This window comes from Chiloscyllium punctatum, chromosome 30 (assembly GCF_047496795.1).
Source record: "Chiloscyllium punctatum isolate Juve2018m chromosome 30, sChiPun1.3, whole genome shotgun sequence".
NCBI classification, from domain to species: domain Eukaryota; kingdom Metazoa; phylum Chordata; class Chondrichthyes; order Orectolobiformes; family Hemiscylliidae; genus Chiloscyllium; species Chiloscyllium punctatum.
Window position 1 is genome coordinate 30,157,910 of NC_092768.1, and position 14,779 is coordinate 30,172,688.

Here is a 14,779-nt window from a genome sequence, read left to right on the forward strand (position 1 = left end):
AGAAAAACACCTTTGACCACAAGTCCATCAGGAAGTGGTCAGCATGTAGTGTCCTTGAGACCCTTCGGGAAAAGGAGAGGGCGGATCCTGTCGAGCGGTTCCCTGAGCAGACTGTCAAAGCCATTTGGCAGAATGCCTCATCGCCAGAACTTTCCAACAAGCACCAAGACGTGGCTTGGCTGGTGGTGAGAAGGGCTCTGCCTGTGAGATCCTTTATGCACGCCCGGACTCTCTGCCGCACCGCACACTGCCCTCGAAGCAGCTGCGGGGGGGAGGAGACTGTCACACACCTCCTTCTGGAATGTGCCTTCGCAGAAGAAGTCTGGAGAGGAATGCAGTGGTGTATGTCGAAGTTCGTCCCGAGCAGTGCCGTGACGCAGGACTCCGTGCTCTACGGGCTGTTCCCCGTGACGCACACCGAGAGGAACATCAACTGTGCCTGGAGGATCATCAACTCGTTGAAGGACGCTCTCTGAGCAGTCCTAAACCTGTTGATCTTCCAGCTGAAGGAGATGACCTCGACTGAGTGTTGCAGACTGGCACATTCCAAGGTCCAGGACTACGTGTTGAGGGACGCGCTGAAGCTTGGGGCAGCTGCCACCAAGGCGCGATGGGGAAAGACCACCGTGTAACGTCTGCCTCAGCTAAATATGTGGAGGGTCAATGTACAGACTTGTCTATATGAATGATTACTCGATCTCTGTATACAAAGAAATGGAATGTTTATGTATGTATGGCATGACCAATTGTGCAGATCATCAAAATACTTTTATGAATAAAGTATATTTTTGAAAGATTAAAAAAATCCTGGTTCAAGAACATCACTGAATGAATGCAGAACATCCAGAAGGTGAACACCTTGTGGCTATGCACCAATCCCATCAGGAGAAAGATGGGTGGGGCCCTACAGTTTGAGTTGAGGGAGCTGTGTTCCAGGTTGGTAGCTGTGCCACCACGACACCTTCCCAGGACCACCGCCCCCCCACCCCCCCCACCCCAAGTACACACCCGTAACCTCCTCCTCTGCTCCAGACGTCTCCTTCAACAGTACTCAGACCAGCCTCGACTTCCCTCCAGCTCCCACCTCCCCTTCTGGCTCCGCCCTCTCTGCAAGCAAGACTCGGACGACATTTCCCAGGGTCACCCCTGGGTCCTACTGCCAACCCTCAGCCTGTCAGCCAGTGCACCCAGTCTCCCTCCTCACCCATCCACCTCCACAATGCACCCTACCCCTCCACCTCTTCCTCTTAACCTCACCCCTCCCACCCCAGCACCCCTTCCCCCACACCCCCACAGCACTCCCCAGCCCACTCCCCTCCCAATCTCCTTTCTCCCCCACACTCACTATCCCCTACCACACCACCACATCCAAACCTCACCCACCACATGCCATCACCCTTCTCCCCTCACCCGCATCAGCCACCTTGGGATTCCCAACCTCCCTCGGATGACACCCCTCTTCCACCTCTAAGGTTCCTCCTCCGCTTGGTCACCACCCGCCCTTGTCCTCTTCATTCCAGACGGCTGACATGACATCTACTGCCTCAATTTCTCCAACCCTCCCCCACCCACTCCAACCTCACCCCCTCCAAACGTACAGCACATCACTCGCTCTACACCAAACGCACTGACAAAGATAATTGTCTGGACAACGGACCTCAATGTTCCAGAGACTGAACGCCAACTTTCCGACACCACGTCCTACCCCACCCACCTTGCCCGTGACCCCCTCCCCCCCCACCTTCTCAACCCATCAGGCTAAATTCACTCACCACTGTCTGTGCCCTCATTGTCTCCAGTGATCTCCCCTCCACTGCCTCCAAACCCATAGTTCCCCAGCCCCACACTGCCCGGTCCACCTGCTCCCCAAGACCCACAAGCCCAACTACCCCAGCTGACCCATCGTCTCGCATGCCCCTGTCCCACTGAACTCATCTTGTCCTACCTTGGATCAGGCATTTCCCACCTCCACCCACGACACTAACCACACCCTCCATCTCTTCAGTTCCCTGGCCCCCAGCGCTTGATCTACTCTCTGGACGTGCCGTCCTTATTTACATCCATACCCCACAAAGATGGCCTCCAGGCCCTGCCTCTTCCTGTCCAACAGACCCATCCAGTTCCCCCTCCACCAATACCCTCCTCCACCTCGCTGAAAGGCTCCTCACCCTCAATAACTTTTCTTTTAACTCCTCCCATTTCCTCCAAATCAAGGAGGTGTCCATGGGCACCCGGATGGGCCACAGCTCCACCTGTCTCTTTGTTGGCTATATCGAACAGTCCCTCTTCAGTACTTACACAGGCACTGTGCCATAACTCTTCCACCATTACATCGATGACTGCATTGGGGCAGCATCCTGAATCCAGACTGAACTGGAGCTATTCAGCGATTTCACCCACAACTTCCACCCCTCCCTCAAATTCATTTGGTCCATTCCAAACACCTCCCTCCCCTTTCTTGACCTCATATCCTGCCAGAACTCCATCCCATTCTCCCAATTCCTCTGCCTCTGCCACATTTGCTCGGAGGAGGAGACATTCCTCTCCCAAGCATCCCAGGTGTCCAGCTGTTTTGAATAACCAGCTATTCCTCCCTCCATCATCCAGAGAGCCCTCTGCTGCACCACCTCCATTCCCCACTCCACTGCTCTAACCCCCCACCAACGCAATAAAGTCTGAGTCCCCCTTGTCCTCACCTACCATTCCACCAGTCTCTGTATCCAACGCATCATTCATAAGCACTTCCGCCAACTCTAACTAGACCCCACCACCCAGAATATCTCCCCCTGCCCACCCCCTCTGCCTTCTGCAAGGACAGTTCCCTTCGACAGTCCTTTGTTTGCACCACTCTCCCCACCAACACCCCTGAACCCCCAGGTATCTTCCCCTACCACCACAAAACCTGCCAGTACCCCACCTCCCTCACCTCCATCCAGGGCCCCAAACAGTCCTTCCGGGTGAGACAGAGATTCACCTGCCTCTCCTCCAACCTAGTTTACTGCATCAGGTCCTCCCAATGTGGTCTTCTCTACATCGGGGAAACTGAATGTAAACTTAGGGAATGGTTCACCGAGGATCTCTGCTGGGCCCGCAGATGCTTTAATCCCACTTCCCACCCCCTTTCTGACATGACCACCCTTGGCCTCCTGAATTGCCACAACGAACCCAATAACAAATTGGAGGAACAGCACTTCATCTTCCGCCTGGGCTGCCTCCTGCCTGGTGGATTCAACATTGCGTTCTCCAATTTCAAATAACCTCCCTCCCCATCCCCCGACTCCCTTCCCAGCCCCTCCCGCATCCCTTGCACTGCTCCCTCCCACCAACTGGATCCATTCCTCCCATTGACTAACCAGGTCATACCCTCTACCTGTCTTCACCTATCCTCACTTCACCACCCTGCCCCAACCTCCCACTTTGTCTGCACCCCACCACTCCCAACACCCACCCCAGTCCTGAAGAAGTGTTGCACCTGAAATGTCGACCTGTCCACTGCCTGGTTTACTGTGTTCTTCCAGCCACCTCCTGCTTGTCCATAGCAGAACCTCAAAGGAAACAATCTCCAGATTACCCACAGTGCCATACATGGGTCAGGAAACAAGATGGAGGATAAGCAGATGGATATGTGCCAGGGGATATGGCACTTGAGGGGGGGGGGGGGGGGTGCAGTTTGGGGGAATTAGGCTCCTCAGAGGTTAGTAACAATTCTGGAGCAGGTGAGACTTGTTCAGGCCAGATGGTTTCGGCCTGAATAGAGGCTAGACCAGCATCCTGATGGGATAGTATATTAATGTTATTGAGGAGGGTTCAGATTAATTTTTCGGGGGGAATGGGAATGAGGAGATAACACTAGAGAGAAAAAGCCAGGAATTGGAAGAGGCAGCTAGCAAGAGAGTGAAAAAGGTTACTTACATTCTGAGTAAGAGGAACAGCAGTAAGGTCGAAGTAACCATCACTGGGCCTGCCTGTGAATGCATGGAGTGTGGTCAATGATATTGGTGAGTGGCCGATGCAGATAGCCAGCCACATGGGAACATGACCACATGGAGATAAGTTAGACCTGAATCTACAAGGAGAAAGTATTGCTGTTCCTTCAGTGTCACTGGCTCAACAGTGGATGTGCAAAGAGACTTGAGGGTTTGGGTGCACAGATCATTGAAATAACGTAAGTAGGTTCAGAAAATAATCAAGAAAGTTGGTTGAATGTTGGCCTTCATACCTGGAGTACAAAAGGAAGAATAAATTATGCTGCAGTTAGACAGGACCCTGGTCAGAGCCCACGTGGAGCACTGTCAGCAGGTCTGGGCTCCACACCTCAGGAAGGATGGAATGGCCTTGGAGGGAGCACAACGAAGGTTTACAAGAATAATACATGTCCTTCAGGGGTTCGGTTATGAAGAGAGATGATACAAATAAGGCCCATTTTCTCCTAAATTTAGAAGGATAAGGGGTGATCTGATCAAAATCTTCGAGATTGTAAACATGAAAAGGGTGGATAAAGATAAACTATTTCCACTGTTTGGAGAGTCTCGAACGAAAGGACACAGTCTGGGCCAGACCGTTCGGGAGGGAGATATGAGAAAGGGTGGTAGAACACTCTTCCACAAATGGCAGTGGGTGTGGGATCAGTTATTAGTTTTAAACTTGAGGTAGATACATTTTTATGAAGCAAAGGCATGAGGGGATATGGGCCAAAGGTAGGAACATGGAGTTCGGCCAAAGGTCATCCATGATGTCATTGAGTTGTGGAGGGAGCTTGAGGGGCTGAATGGCCTCCTTCTGTTCCTATGTTCAACATTCTGGAATTCCTTTCCCAACACCATTGAAGGTTTACCCACCTGCACTGCAGTGGGTCAAGAAGGCAGCTCACGACCACCTTCTGAAGGGAAAATACAGATGGGCATCAAATTCTTAGGAATTGGGGAATAATATTCTTTCCTTCATTTTTTTGCCCCTTTCTTGTGCTACAGCTGATTAGAAATGAAACCTTAATAAAATAAATCTCTCTTTGTTAGCTCGCAGAGAAATATGGAAATGTATTTTCAGTGGAGCTCGGCCCACTGAAGGCAGTGGTGTTGACTGGTTACGACACAGTGAAAGACGCTCTCGTGAATCACGCTGATCAATTCAGTGGGAGGCCACACTTACCGATATATGACGCAGTTGCATTCCGAACTGGTAATTTCCCTCTTTCATCTCTGGGTTACTCTTTGGTCATTTCCATCTTCAACTCAGCTCACCCGATCATGGTGGTCAAAGTGTTGGACACAAAGTGGTGGACACAAAATGTTCCGGAATTGAACTGTAGCCTTTGAGCCACTACTTCCCTCAATTTATAAATACCCAAGCTTCTCATTCCCAATAATCCTGGGTTAGGCCAATGTTTATCAGCGATTACAACTGAACTGGTCCTGCTCCCCTGCCCTTTCCCTGCACCCCTGAAAAGTCTTTCCCTCATCAGGCACTTATTCAAATCTTTTTTGAAAACTTCCATTGAATTTCCATTGATCAGGCACTTCTGATTATCACCAATCAATGTGTCTTTCCACAAACCCTCTTTGTTTCTTTTGCCAATGCTATGAGCTCTGTGCCATCTGATTCTCAGTCCTCCAGCCAATGGGAAACAGTGTCTCTTCATCTACTCTGACTAGATCCCTTATGATCTTGGATATCTCCATCCAAAACCTCACACAGCCTTCTCTTTTCCAAGCGATCATCGATCATTCATCTGATGGCGACCCTCGCTCAAGCATTTCCCAACAATGTGGCGCTCAGAATTGAATACAATGCTCCACTTGAAGCCAAACAAATGTTTTATTAAATTTCAACATAACTTACTTTGGTTTTGCTGAAGAAATATACATTCTATCAATCAGAATTCTTGCAATGTGCTAGAAAACGCCAAAGTAATGTCAACCAAAACTTGTGCTGCGTGAGAGGAGGCCTACTAGCAATTAAAATCATTGCATTTACACATACACGTAAATACATTGTGCAACTTTGGCATCTCATCCAAAACCCCAATACGCTTGAGCTTCCTGCTGTCATATTAAATGGCAGGGATCAGGTCCCGAGCTGCTAACAGACCTCACAGCCCTCCCTTGGTTAAGCTGCTGGGTTGGTAGTCAGACCCTGTTGCCTTCCTACTTTTTATTTGCTGTCAATTGGCCGATTGCCAATACCCTGCTGTCTCAAGGTACTGCACTTCTTCCTCGCCTCCCTCAATATAATGGGAGTCATTGAATACCTGGGACAATCCCCTTCATCAACACTAAGCTGTTGACCCCGGGAAACATCGAAGAGCTCAAGAGGGATGACGCAGGTTGGAGAACCGTGAAGCCCCTCTTTGAGTCTCCAGCGGACTGGTGGGAAACGGTAAAAGGGAACATCAAGAGGTTCTTTATCCTCAAAGGTGCCCAGGAGGCGAGAGAGAGGCAGGGAAAACTGTCCCGGCTCCAGGAAAGTATGCAGAACCTGCTCCTGCTGCAGACGATGGGGGTCGATGTCATAGAGGACCTCAAGGAGGTGAAGGGCCAGCAAGCCTCGCTCTTTGCCTCGGAGGCCTCCAGTATAATCTTCCAGTCCAGGGTCCGCTCGGTGGAGCAGGACGAGACGTGCTTACGTTTCTTCTTCCAGAAGGTGCACAAAGAGAGCTCCGTGCTCAGCAGCCTGAAGAAAGAAGATGGCTCGGTAACGTCATCTCAGGCCGACGTCATGAGGATCAGCAAATCCTTCTACGCCAGCCTGTATGACTCGAAGCCGACCGACAGCGCGGCCTCCCAGTCGTTCCTGTCCTCTATCACGGAGGTCCTAGATGACGGAACACGAGAGAGGCTGGACCAGCCGCTATCTCTGGATGAACTGACCAAGGCCCTCGAGTCCTTCGAAAAGAATAAAACTCCCGGAAGCGACGGCTTACCGGTCGAGGTTTATTCCGCTCTTTGGGACTTGATCGGCCAGGACCTGCTGGAGGTGTATGTCAGTATGCTTCGGGCAGGTACCATGAGTGAATCCATGAGGAAAGGCATCATCACCCTCATCTACAAGCGGAAGGGGGAGAGGGAGGAAATTAGAAATTGGAGACCGATCTCACTGTTAAATGCAGACTACAAAATCCTGTCAAAGGTCATCGCCAACCGGGTCAGGTCTGCTCTGGGATCGGTGATCCACCCGGACCAAACCTGTGCTGTACTGGGCAGGAAAATCTCTGAGAGTCTTGCACTCCTCAGGGATACGATCGCCTACGTGCAGGACAGGGGGGTGGACACCTTCCAATTCATTTGGAGATCAAAGATGGACCGGGTCCGAAGAGAATCAATGTACAAAGACCGGTGCAATGGGGGAAAAAACACGCCCAATGCCACCCTCACCCTGATGGCCACCTTTGTGTGTGGCTGCATCAAGCTGTGCGTGGATCCCCGGTACGCAAACACCACGTGTCACTACGTACTGAGGTTCTACCTGTCCCCGGTGTTGCAAAGGATGGGCCTGGCCTCGCTGCCGCGGAACGCTCCGAGTAGTTGGACCGTTCCGTATCACCTGTCCTTCGTGGAGAAATTTATGAGGAAAAACACCTTTGACCACAAGTCCATCAGGAAGTGGTCAGCACGAAGTGTCCTTGAGACCCTTCGGGAAAAGGAGAGGGCGGATCCTGTCGAGCGGTTCTCTAAGCAGACTGTCAAAGCCATTTGGCAGAATGCCTCATCGCCAGAACTTTCCAACAAGCACCAAGACGTGGCTTGGCTGGTGGTGAGAAGGGCTCTGCCTGTGAGATCCTTTATGCACGCCCGGACTCTCTGCCGCACCGCACGCTGCCCTCGAAGCGGCTGCGGGGGCGACGAGACTGTCACACACCTCCTTCTGGAATGTGCCTATGCAGAGGAAGTCTGGAGAGGAATGCAGTGGTGCTTGTCGAGGTTCGTCCCGAGCAGCGCCATGACGCGGGACTCCGTGCTCTACGGCCTGTTCCCCGGGACTCACACCGAGACGAACATTGACTGCGCCTGGAGGATCATCAACTCGGTGAAGGACGCTCTCTGGGCGGTCCGAAACCTGTTGATCTTCCAGCTGAAGGAGTTGACCCCAACCGAGTGTTGCAGACTGGCAAGGTCCAAGACGACGTGTTGAGGGACGCGCTGAAGCTTGGGGCAGCTGCAGCCAAGGCGCGGTGGGGAAAGACCACCGTGTAAGATCGGCCTGCCGAAAGAAGAACAGGGGGCCCATACAGACGTTTTTTGGGCTCTGCTGATGCCTCAGCCAAATATATGCATAAGACTGAGAAATGCACAGACCTGTATTAATGATAAATTCGAATCTGTGTTTGTAAATGTGGACATATGTATGGCATGACCAAATGTACAGACCATCAAATCATTTATGAATAAAGTATATTTTTGAAATTAAAAAAAAGGACGGATACTGCCTGCAGGATTTCCCTGGGGCAGGCTACTTCGATGTGACCTTCAGAAGCGTGAAGCAGTGCGAACAGCTCCTGAAGGTCTTCAAGGAGAAGGAAGGGGAGCCGCTGTTTTCCATCTTGTCAGTGACCCCATTGTGTGTGCTTCCTGCACAGAGGAATCGGGTTGTTACAATCCATATGTACAACCCCTACGTTCCAGCGGCTGATGTCCTGACCTTCCTGGGAAGGTACGTCCAAGTTGAGGGAGAAGCCACTGATGTGATCGACCCCTTTGGGATCTGGACCAGTAATCGGCAGGTCAGGGTAACTCTGAGGGCCGATGATAGTGGGAACATCCTCCACCCACCCTCGAGCTTCGCAATCGGAGGGAGCAGAGGCTACCTGACATATGCAGGGCAGCCGAAAGTGTGCCGAACCTGTGGGAAGTCAGGACACGTGGCGGCGGATTGCAAAGTGACCATCTGCAGGAACTGCAAACAGGAGGGTCACTTGACTAAGGACTGTCAGGAAGAAAAGAGCTGCAACCTGTGCGGAGAGGCGGGCCACATGTTTAAGACGTGTCCAAGATGGGGGGGCCCCCCACTTACGCACAGATGGCTGGAGGTGGCAATGCGAGCCATGGACCCCCAAAGACCAGTAAGGTCCACCCGGACAGTAGGGAAACGGAGACTGGTGGCACCCAGAAAGAAGAACAGGCTGGAGTGGAGGAGGGGGCAGCCAGCGGAGAGACACAGCAGCTGATCCTAGCTCTAGCCGGGCAGATGGAAGAAATGGAGGAGGAGGTAATCAAGCAGGCAGAGGAGTGGATACCTGTTAAAAACAGGAAGAGGAAATCTTGCCAGGCTCCCAAAGCCCCCCAGCAAAAGGGGGAAAAGACAGCTGCACGAGGGAAGGACGGCCAGCTCTTTGGAGGGGGAAGATGGACGCAAAGAAGGCCATCACCACCAGAAGAAGAGACAGAGCGCCGTCGGTAAAGAGGAGGGCATTTCCTCCCAACCAGGAAACAACGGACCCCCCAAAGTCCACCCTCCACCCAGTGAGAACCAGGGGGTACCCACTGCCCCAAGCAACAGAGAGCTGTGATCCTCTGACAGTCCCATTGTCAGACACAGAACTGGACAGGGAGGACCCTTGCCTTGGCTCAATGACACCAGAGCGGGTAAATGACCCCAGTGAGGAGCTGGATAGCTACCTCAGCCCAGCGAAGGTCCAGCTGTTCGTGCTTACCTTGGGGATGTAGACAAGCCACCCCAGAGACAGGACAGTCAAATGGACAATGGTAACCCCATAAACTGGGGGTTAAAGAAGTTGCATTTGCTTTCATATAACAGGGCACCCGCTCAGTAGGTGGGTCCCGCTGAAGCCACAGCCAAATACCAAGAGACTGGATAGTTAATAAAGGTAACTGTTAATAGGATAACTGTGAATTTGATTAATTCAATTTGTTCTTTGTAATGTTAAGACATGCAATGTAAAGACATGCAACGTATATAACTATGAACGACATCGAAAATTGTACAAGTACCAAAGATTTATTTACATGAATAAAGTATATTTTGAAATAAAAAAAGGTGGCGCTCCCAGGATGAGGCTATCCCATTGCACTTTGGGTGTGCTGACGCCTGCAATGTCCCCAAATGCGGGATACTCGACTGCAAAATTTGTGGTAATGGGGGACTGCGTTCGCGCTCTCCCCTGATTTACAAACTAATGGCAGAATCTGAATTGCACTTTTTCTGTAGGCAGTGCTGTTATTCTGCAACTTGCCTTCTCACGACTCCGTTAACGCTCAGGTTTGCCCGGGCAGTCTTTGGAATACCTTTCTTCCCTCTCCAAGCAAGATCCGTCCTAACTTTAAAACCGTTAGGCAGCCCCCATACCTCTGCTGCAGATGTGACCATTTCCCTCTATTTCCTCACGATATCTCTCTACGTGCTACTTAAACACCTTCCCTCTTAACTGCTCTCAGTCACCATCTGCTCCATGTCTTACCACCGTTAGCTTCTTCGCCAACCTACCAAGCAAGGGCACCAACACCCTGAGCTACAAAGTGCAAAATCCAGGCCACCTCATGCCTGGGGGGAACAATGCCTCATCTTTCGCATTCGGACCCTCCAACCACACAGCATCAATGTTGACTTCACCCGTTTCCTCATCTTCCACCCCCCACCTCATCTCAGACCCAACCCTCCATTTGACTTGTCCCACCTGTCCATTTTCCAACCCCCACCTCATCTCTTTTATCTCCAAGATTTCATACAAGGTTCCAGAAACTTCCTCACGTGCCTCCTTTCGCGTTCTGGGATATTTCCCCATCAGATCCGGGGGACTTGTCCACCTTAATGATTTTTAAATAAAGGCCCCCAACCCCACCTCTTGTTTAATGTTGAAATGCCCGGAGTACCAACATACCTGTCCCTAAACTCCCCACCCACCTTGCCCTTCTGCTTTGTGAATACTGATGCAAAGTATTCGCTCCCAACATCACCCACTGCCACCAGCTCCACACACAGATTTAGGTTCTACTGTGTCACGTGTACTCAAGTACAGGAGTACGGTGGATAGTATATAATGTCGCCACACACGGGGTCACCTTCCAAATAAACTGTAGCACTAACTATTAAACGAAAATCACCACCCAACACCAGGTTATAGTCCAACAGGGTTTATTTGGAAATACAAGCTTTCGGAGCACTGCTTCTTCAGGTGGTTGTAGAGATTGAATACACAGAATTTGTACCAAAAACACCGGCGTCTCCAAATCATCACCGAACATAGTTCGAGGCTGGGGATCAGCCCTTGATCGCGGATGAGGATCAGCCGTTGATTGGAGAGTTGAGTCTTTCACACCCAGAGCCAGATCCCAGGCAGGGATCAGCAAACAATCTGGCGCCTTCGGTGACCTGTGGGGAAAGGAAACAAAGTGGTTAAGGTTTCAGCTTGCATCTGGACAGCATTATCACGGCCGCACTGCTCGAGTAACTAACGGAACTAACTCAGTCATAACAGAAAAGTCAACCTTCCCCCAGCACCGCCTCCGTCAGACACACTTGGGAAAAGGGACAGCACCAGGTTAAGGAAAAGGAAGGTAAAAGAAAACATCCATTAATCTCGAATTGAAGTCAAAGTTGTAGTGACTCTGAAATAACCAAATAAGATAGCTTACCTCGAACTCTGTCCCCACCAACCACGAGTAGCCAGACCTGTGGAAAACATTCGGCCCCTCGCTGAGCTCCAACATGTCCTGCTGGAACGAAGAACTGCAGCCGCTGGAAACCTGAAACAGAAAAGTCTGGAGAAGGGAACAGAAAAGAGTGTAGTTCAGTTGGAGACTCCCGACTCGAAACCGGTTACTTTCTGAGCTCACCTTTAAAAAAACATGAGGAAGGAAGATGGAAGAGAATGGTAGAAGATAGGGTAGAAGTAGAGGGAAAGAATGAAGGTAATCCATACAGGCTGGATCCCAGCTGAGACCAGCAGAGGAGTGATTTCGGTGGGAAAGCCACAGCAAATCCTCCTGAGCTGAGTCTCCAGCTGCAGATATTGACGTGTTGAGCAGCTGGATTTCGTCCAAGTGAAGAGAAGAGAGCGCTGAGCTTGGGTAAAGCCTTTGCTTGATGCAGCCGCCCGAGTGGTTGGTCTCCTCGAAGAGTCCCAGCAGGCAAAGTCTGGCTGGCTTCTTGCAGGACCATGAGGGCCGAGCTCTGGAAGCGCAGGTGGGTCTTGAAGCCCTGGGCGATGTCCCGTCGCAGGCGCTGGAAGGGCAGCTTGCGGATCAGCAGCTCGGTGGGGTTCTGGTAGCGGCGGATCTCTGGCAGTCCCACGGTCCTTTCCCCTCCCAGTGAACTTCAGCGCCGTCTGCTTCGTCCTCGCCGTCCACTCCCATCCCCTCCCGCCCACTCACTCTCTCTCTCTCTCTCTCTCCCATCCCATTCACTCACTCACTCACTCTCTATCTCTCTCTCTCTCTCCCATCCCCTCACTCACTCACTCACACTCTCTCTCTCTCTCTCTCTCTCTCTCGTTTTCCCGCCGAGTCTCTCCCATTCCATCCCCTCCCAGTCTCTCCTCCTCCCCGCCCAGTCTCTGCCATTCCCGTCCCAGTCGCTCCGGTTTTCCCGCCTAGTCTCTCCCATCCCCTCCCAGTCGCTCCGGTTTTCCCGCCGAGTCTCTCTCCTCTTCCCGCCCAGTGTCTCTCCCACACCGCCCCTCCTTTTATAGAGTTCTGAGCCGCTGGCGGCTGGCGCCCGGCGTTTTGTGATTGGTCCAGTAAAGCCCGCGTCTGATTGGCGCATAAAGCACCCCGCTGATCTCACTGATTTGGTTGATATTGCGCTTTGTGATTGGACGGTTTGACAATCCGGGAACAATCACCCCCATATTTGGGAAACCCTGTGTTGCTGGACAGAATTGCATCAGGCTGCCTTATTAGGTTATGATGCTCGTGTTCAGCACAGGGTGCTGTTGTTTTGAGCGCAAAACTTTGTTTCTATTTTGTATGCTTTGTTCATACAAATCTTTGTTAGATTCACAGCTGATGGTGCCATTCACATTCAGAGAACAGGTTCAATCATGGATATCACTGGATTAAATGCCCTCAGCAACTAACCAACACTGTCCAGACACGATGTGACTGAGGCTAGTGACTGGGCAAAGTGCCTGAACTCGCCTTATCCTGCAATTAACAGTTGATGCTGCTAGATTAGCACGACTCATGATGTGGAGGGGGAGGTCTTGGGCTGGGATGAACAAAGTTAAAAATCACACAACACCAGGTTCTGGTGCAAGAGGTTTACTTAGATCACTAGCTTTCAGAGTGCTGCTCCATCATCAGGTTGCTGTGGAGAGTAGGACCAAGACACATAATTTATCGTGAAAGATTACAGTGTCATGCAACTGAAATGATATATTGAACAAACCTGGATTGTTGTTAAGTCTTTCATCATTTAGAATATTTTGATTCATTAATATGTAAATCCCAGAACTTCTTTTAAGTCACCTTTTCAAGATAACAAGGTTTCATAACAAATTGTGACAACTCAACTCAGACAATGCATTCAAGGTGTGAGGTTAGAGTCTGTCTGTATCCCGACCTTTCCTGAAGAAGGGCTTATGCCCGAAATGTCGATTCTCCTGCTCGTCGGATGCTGCCTGACTTGCTGTGCTTTTCCAGCACCACACTCTCGACTCTGATCTCCAGCATCTGCAGTCCTCACTTTCTCCCACATTTCCTAATTTTGAGTCAGACTGGTTCTATTTCCAAAGTGGAATTTACAAAATGTTACATATATTGACTGCCTACAGATTATGCATTTTGTGAGCAAAATAGAATGTGAGAGGGTGTGAGTATGGGAGGTGTATGTTTGTGTGTATGAGAGAGAGAGCTTGTGTGTAAGAGAGGATCTGCATGACTGTGTGAGTATGTAAGAGTGTTTGTGTAAATGTGAGAGAGTGTGTGTCGTGTAGTGGGGTCACCTGTGGTCCAGGTTGAAGCCATTCCCATGGATACCGAACTTAGTTATCAGCCTCTGCGAGGCCACTCTGAGTTGTTGTATATCCCAAAGTCCTCCTTGGAGGATGTTCACTCGATGATCTGAGGCCAAATTTCCCTGACCGCTGAAGTGTTCCCCGACTGGGAGCGAACACCCCTGCCTGGTGATTGCTGTGTGGTGTCATCTGTTGTTGTAGTGTCTGCTTGGTCTCACCAATGAACCATACCTCGGGGCATCCTTGCCTGCAGTGTATGAGGTAGACAGCGCTGGCCGAGACAAAGATTGTGATACAGCCAGACCTGCTGCGTACACGGTGCATGATGTCCCCACGTATAATGGTGGTATCTGACATGTCTTGCAGGGTTGCCATGGCTGTACAGTATTGTGGTCGATGTTATCCTGCATGCTGGGCAGTTTGCTGTGAATAATGGTCTGTTTAAGGTTTGGCAGTTGTCTAAAGGTGAGAAGTGGAGGCGTAGGGAAGGTCTTGGCGATAACGTGTTGCAAGCTGTGAAGAACATGGTGTCGTTTTCACCAGCCTGAAAAAGAAGCCCTTAACTCCACTCCTTGTTTCTTACCCAATAGTCAAAATGCGTCAATGAGATCACCCTAACCAAACCCACCCCCTACAACCCTGCATTTCCCAGTGGCAGTGCACCCTAACCTGCACGTGTTCGGACTGTGAGAGGAAACCCACACAGACACAGGGCGAAGGTACAAGCTGCACACAGACAGTTGCCTGAGGGTGGAACCGAACCTGGATTACCTGGCGCTGTGAGGCTACAGTGCTAACCACTGAGCCACCCTACCACCCGGGTTTCTAGATCATTGATTCAGGTTAAGGAGCTGCCACAGACAGGAAATGATG

The 14,779-nt window shown here is 50.9% G+C and overlaps 1 long non-coding RNA gene and 1 other non-coding gene across 2 annotated transcripts; one reads left to right on the forward strand and one right to left on the reverse strand.

The window, feature by feature from the left end:
• The first annotated feature begins 9,951 nt into the window (after positions 1–9,951).
• LOC140455845 (U1 spliceosomal RNA) lies at positions 9,952–10,117 on the forward strand. Its single transcript, XR_011953075.1, has one exon. It is a non-coding gene; the product is annotated as a U1 spliceosomal RNA (small nuclear RNA).
• A 951-nt stretch (positions 10,118–11,068) lies between these two features.
• On the reverse strand, positions 11,069–12,313 carry LOC140455018 (uncharacterized). Its single transcript, XR_011952757.1, has 2 exons — positions 11,586–12,313; positions 11,069–11,322 (listed from the first exon to the last, which is right to left on the reverse strand). It is a non-coding gene; the product is annotated as an uncharacterized lncRNA (long non-coding RNA).
• Between the last annotated feature and the right edge of the window lie 2,466 nt (positions 12,314–14,779).